At 41.2% G+C, this 5,233-nt stretch overlaps 1 long non-coding RNA gene across 1 annotated transcript; it reads left to right on the plus strand.

Annotated features, from left to right (window-relative positions):
* Window positions 1-351: 351 nt before the first annotated feature.
* LOC145719386 (uncharacterized) lies at window positions 352-4,963 on the plus strand. Its single transcript, XR_014142346.1, has 2 exons — window positions 352-1,014; window positions 4,416-4,963. It is a non-coding gene; the product is annotated as an uncharacterized LOC145719386 (long non-coding RNA).
* Window positions 4,964-5,233: the final 270 nt, after the last annotated feature.

Raw genomic sequence — 5,233 nt, forward strand, 5'->3', positions numbered from 1 at the left:
TGTATGTATAGAAGTAATTTTTAAAAATTTGCTTGTGATTGCTGAAAATGCTATTAATTAAGAGGGGCTAATAACTAGATGGTGAAGTAGCAATTAAAAAAACTGCAGAGCCCTGTTAATTATAAAACAAAAACTAAAAACCAAGTCAGGCAAATTAGTACTTATGACTTCTTCGTGTGGAGGCTCATACTTCATTCTTTTCACTTTGGTGCCTCTGTCCCTTGTGTTCCCACGCCTGGGCTGCGCTGCTCTTTACTTCCCCTGAGGTTCCCTATCCCCCTCTCAGGATTGGCTCTCAGGTACCTCCAGGGTGGTTTTCCTGATATTCCCAGGGAGCTCCACTGTCTCATGCCTGGGACCCCACTACATTTTCTTCTTGGGGCCCAACAGCCCTGAGCAAGTGCTCTCTGTAGTTCTGACAGTTTCATCCTTAACACATCAACTTCGGTCATTTGTATATTCCAGCTCAGGGCATGCCACATGACAGGAATTAATAAATGCTGTATAAAATGACTTAATACATATAAAATTTTATTTATAGGAACTTGAGGAGCAAGAAAGGGCTAGTGTGTGGCTACCAGGGAATTGACCTAGGAGCAGCAATGGGGAGGGGGGAGGACTCTTGGCTCTTGAGATGGTCTTAGAGCCAAAGCTGACTATTATGGGCTCATTATCTTGTGCACAGACATCTGTGGTGACTTTCTAAAAGTCCCAGAAGACATGGGAAAAAGATGAGTAAGTGATTGCATTTAAATAAGTTCAAATCTAATCAGGAAAATCAGATTCCAGTTTTTTGCTTGAAACTGATTTATCCAGGGAATGACTGAATAACACTCAGAAGTAGGACCTATATCTATTTTGCAAATATGAAAAAAGAAGACCGAGGCTTTGATGTTATTCCATTTATCTCCACAGATGTTGCTGTCACCTCTGATGATTCCCAGGACCTCCAACTCCAACCTATATTCGAAGGAGCTGATTTACATATTCAGCTGCCAGGTGTCATCTACTCTGGTAAGTTTCGCAGACACTTCAAACTCTGCATGCCCCAAACTGGACATATGGGTCTTCCATGTAACAAGCAAAACTGATCTTCTGCTTTCTGTTTCAGGAAGTGGAATCCCCATCCACTCAGCTTCCTGAGCTAGAAACCCTGGGTTCATCTTTGTCTTTGACAATCAGTTACCAAGATCTATGGATTATGATCCAAAGTATCTCTGTATCTGCCTCCCATATTCATAGCCCCATATCCATTGTCATGATCTTCATTCAAGTCCTTGTAATTTAGTGTCTGGACTTCTGAACTAGCTTCCTGATTGGTTTGTTTACTGGTAGTTCTTTCTGCCAGAATGCCAGCCCATCATCCCCTTGGCTAAAATGCTACAGGATAAAATCCCAGCATTTTTATTATCATACTTCAACATCCTGCACTAACATACCCATTCTATAAGCCCACTCTCCTCTAGCTACACCTGTCCACCAAGTAGTACACTAGGCCTTCCATGCCTCTGCACACGCTCATTCCTCTGCCTTTATGCTTTTCTTTCTCATCTCCATTTGCCAAACTTCTCATCCTCCAAGAACCACTTCAAAATACCATCTCTTCTGGGAAGCCTTGTCTCACATTACCAGGCCATTCGTTGCACTCTCTGTGTGTGTTCTCACAACATTCTGCTCCTATTCTACCACACTGTGATTATCCCTTAACTACTCCAGTCTGTCCTTTTGCACTGAGAACAGAGTCTGGGTCTTATCCACACCTGTAGTCCTAGAACCTAGTATAGTGCCTGGCACACAGAAGGAAGACAGCCCTTTGTTGATAAATCACTTAACCACTCTCATTTGTTTACTCATCTGTAAAATGGGAATAACAATCTCTTGTTAAATCTCTAACTTAGATGCTCTGTAGAAAAATACAAATTCGAAGGGATACATGCACCCTGATGTTTATAGCAGTGTTATCAACAATAGTGGAGAGAGCCCAAATGTCTATCAACTTTGAATGGATAAAGAAGATGTGGTGTATATGGATACATATATTCCACATAGCAATATTCCATCATATATATATATGTATATACACACAAACACACACACACATATGCCACATCTTGGAATATATATATTGGAATATACTGGATGGATATATAAAATATATAATGGAATATTACTCAGCCATCAAAAAGAATGAAATCTTGCCATTTGCAAGATATGGATGGAGCTAGAGTATAGTATATTATGCTAAGCGAAATAAGTTAGAGAAAGACAAATACCATATGATTTCACTCATATGTGGAATTTAAGAATGAAAACAGATGAACATATGGGAAGGGGGAAAAGAAAAAAAGGAGAGAGGGAAACAAACCATAAGAGACTCTTAGTGATAGAGAACAAACTGAGGGTTGCTGGAGGGAGGTGGGTGGGGGATGGGCTAGATGGGTGGTGGGCATTAAGGAGGGCACTTGTGATGAGCATTGGGTGTTGTATTAAGTGCTGAATGACTGAATTCTACTCCAGAAACCAATATTGTACTCTACATTCACTAACTGAAATTTAAATAAAGAAAATGCTCTGTAGAAAGGAGAAGCAGAAAGGGCTTCATTAAAGGGTTATAAGCACCTGGCTTTGTAATTGAGGAAGATGAGTAGCAGAGCAGTGCAGTGCCTCAGCCTGAGTCATTCAGCAGTTCCTGTTAGAGCCCTGGGTCTCTTCACTCAATGCCTTGCCTTTCTACCTTTCTGGTCTGGAGTCTGACCTGTCAAGGCCCCCATCCTAGCATTGCCCTTAAGATCTTCTTTTATGACGTCATATCACCTGTTGACAGATGTCATGCCCTGGGGAGAATGTGACCACAAGTCTCCCAGGTGATTTGGTTCCCTTGAGTAATATCCGAAAACCTGACTGTTCTGAGAACACACCTCAAATATTTGTTTTAGGTGAAGAAAAGACCTAAGTCTATGTTTAAAGTCTGGTTTCTGAATTTGTAATCTTAGAGGAATTATCACTCAGGGAAATAAACTCTTGCTCCTAATTTTGTCAGCCAGATTAAAACGTTTTTCCTTTTCCTGCACATTTCCTAGAGCTCATCTCCATGTTTATGTTAAAATATCCATTTTAAGTATATAAAACATCAAGTTTCTGATATTTTGGGTGAATTCTCTGGAGTATGAACTTTTAGCAAAATTAATAATCACCAGAGAAGAGAAATTGTTATCAGATAGATTCTTGGGCCACTGTTTTCAAAGACTGTGGAGGAGAAGCTGGAGAGAGCTATTAACTCAACAGGCAAAGCCCCGGTCTTCCTCATGCAAAAGGCCAACAGCTTCATGCTGCCGTTCCCAAGAATACAAACATGAGCTCTGAACCCCGGCTTTCAAGCGATTGTATTATTAGTAAATGTGGAATGTGTTGTATTTCCAGGATGTGTGTGTGTGTGTGTGTGTGTGAGCGAGAGAGAGAGAGAGAGAGAGAAGAGAGAGAAGCAATTTTTAGCATTTCACTGTGGCCCTTCTTAATTTTCAAAGTGTTGACCCATCAGTAATTAACAAGCCTGCTCTGAAGCCCAAAAAACCAGGCCATTGTTATTAACTTCACACTGTAGGTATGAGGGATAAAGTGATCATAATAATATGTAAGATAATTTTGCTGCCAAGCATTTGGGGAGCTTTTCTGTTTGAGAATTGATAGTATTGAGAAAATTTTAGCCTCAGTCATTCTTACATCCCTATAATTTTAGGACTAGGTGTACAACTTGAGCTTTCTTAGTTTTCCTGAGTCTGATGCCATCGTGCTCCACCTGTGACCAGAGCCTGTCAGCCCCCCAACTCCTCCAGATGTCTTGGGGGCAGCAAAGGAGTACGGGTGCTAGAATACCACTTGGTCTGTTTGACTGGCAGTTGATGGAAAAGTGCATTTCCTCCATGTGCTCAGGTAGTACATGTTTTGAAAGGAAGCCTGTGCTAGGATTTCAAAGAGTATTTATTGCAGAGTTTCCGAACCCTACACTGTGTTTGAGTACATAGCACTTTCGGTAGCTACTAATCATATAGGTTATAAATGGGAAAGAAGGAGAGACACTTAATTTATCAATGCCAAATGAGGTTTCTGAATGATAGAGATTCTTTTGTTTTCCACTTTGCAATCAAATGCAGTTCTCTCAATTTTCTTGATTGGTATTAAATGGAACTTTGCCTTGGATCCAGGAGCTGCAGTGGCATTTGCCAGCTTCTTATAATTCACGGGCTTGAAGGGCAGTAGAATATACCACCTCCATTGTGCAGCTTTGGCAAAAAGATTATTTTGAGCGGAAGACAATTAAGAAGAAGCAGATATAAGAAAACCCTCTGCGTTCCCTCTATTTGACCAGAAGTGGGACATACATTTATAAAGGGTTTCCCCTCTCTTCTCTGTACCAGGAAGGGCAGAAGTTCATCCCAGGAGTCAGCTCTAGACCCTCATCAGCCCGGAGACAGCCCCAGAAGAATCTACATAACACAGCTTGCTGAAACTAGCCCTCCTCTGCCATTCGTGCCCCTTTCTATTTACCTTCCCTGCATTTAATGCCCCTAGAAGCTCAAAGTCCTTTTCCTTTGCTTTGTTACTTCTCTCTCTCTCTCTTTTTTTAAGATTTTATTTATTAATTTGAGACACAGAGATACAGAGAGAGAGAGCACAAGCAGGGGGAGAGGCAGAAGGAGAGGGAGAAGCAGGCTCCCCGCTGAGCCGGGAGCCCGATATGGGGCTCAATCCCAGGACGCTGGGATCCTGACCTGAGCCGAAGGCAGACGCTTAACCATCTGAGCCACCCAGGTGCCTGTTACTTCCCTAGAAGTGTCTTCTTTTGTTAAGATCCTGTCTAAGCCCAGCTCCTACCCATCCCTTTGAACGACTCCTCTCTGACTTCTCTCATCTGTTTGTGGGATGCACATGTTAGTAAAACTTATATTTGTTCTTCTCTTGTCAATCTGACTTTTGTCAGTGTCATTTACAGGGCTCCAGCTGTGCAACCTCAGAGGGTAGAGGCTGCTTAATGGAGAAATAAAAGAACCATGACTTTTACCATTATACAGACTAAAAACCAACACTAAAATAATCCAAATGCTGGGGGCGGGGGGTGGTGGAAAGCCTTTTTAAAAATTAAAAATGACCTGAATGTGGCTTTTGGCTGTTTCTTTTTATTTATTTATTTATTTATTTATTTTAATTTTTTTTATTATTTATGTTAGTCACCATA

This window comes from Leptonychotes weddellii, unplaced genomic scaffold (genome assembly GCF_054177405.1).
Source record: "Leptonychotes weddellii isolate Sample4059 unplaced genomic scaffold, ASM5417740v2 HiC_scaffold_4136, whole genome shotgun sequence".
Taxonomy (NCBI): Eukaryota; Metazoa; Chordata; class Mammalia; order Carnivora; family Phocidae; genus Leptonychotes; species Leptonychotes weddellii.